Source organism: Wasmannia auropunctata, unplaced genomic scaffold, assembly GCF_000956235.1.
Source record: "Wasmannia auropunctata unplaced genomic scaffold, wasmannia.A_1.0 LD335697.1, whole genome shotgun sequence".
Taxonomy (NCBI): Eukaryota; Metazoa; Arthropoda; class Insecta; order Hymenoptera; family Formicidae; genus Wasmannia; species Wasmannia auropunctata.
In genome coordinates, this window is record NW_012027193.1 from 9,898 (window position 1) to 10,539 (window position 642).

A 642-nucleotide genomic window follows, 5' to 3' on the forward strand; every position below is an offset into this window, starting at 1 on the left:
TTTTAATCAACAAATTTTCATTATTTTTCTTTCTCTCTTCGGGATCTTGTAGTGATTCGCAAATCGTTGTCGTTTTATCAACTTTTACGCTACGAATTATATAACAAAAATTACTTATATGATTTAAATGGTTAAAAATTTCTTAAATATATAATATAAACGGATCTTACGCAGTATCTGTTTCGTTGTTAGTATTATTATTAGTGCCATCGTTTTCTGAAAAAGAAAGAAAAAAATAGCTTTTACTTACATATAAAAAAAATGAAGATATTATTAACAAGATGTCATAAAATAAAAAATCAAAAGTATGTCACGTTTTATTTTTACAAAAAAAAAAATTAATTTCACAAGTATAATAAAGCTCTTGAATTACCTAGATCCGAGTTTAAAAACTTTTCACGAAGCAAGCTGACGCGTAACGGGTGTGTCTTGTGTTTCGGCGTAGTGGAAGTCGACGGGCCGTCAGACGTCGGCGTGTACTGATTTCTTTTTGGAGATTCGCACTGTCGTACAGGGCTCCTATTGAATTTCGGAGATGTAACGGTAATGTGAAGAGGCGAGTAATATCCCGACAATTTTGGACTCCGTGGCGACCTGCCTGGAGAATTGTATTTTCTTCTCGGCGTCTTCACGTCCACGTTT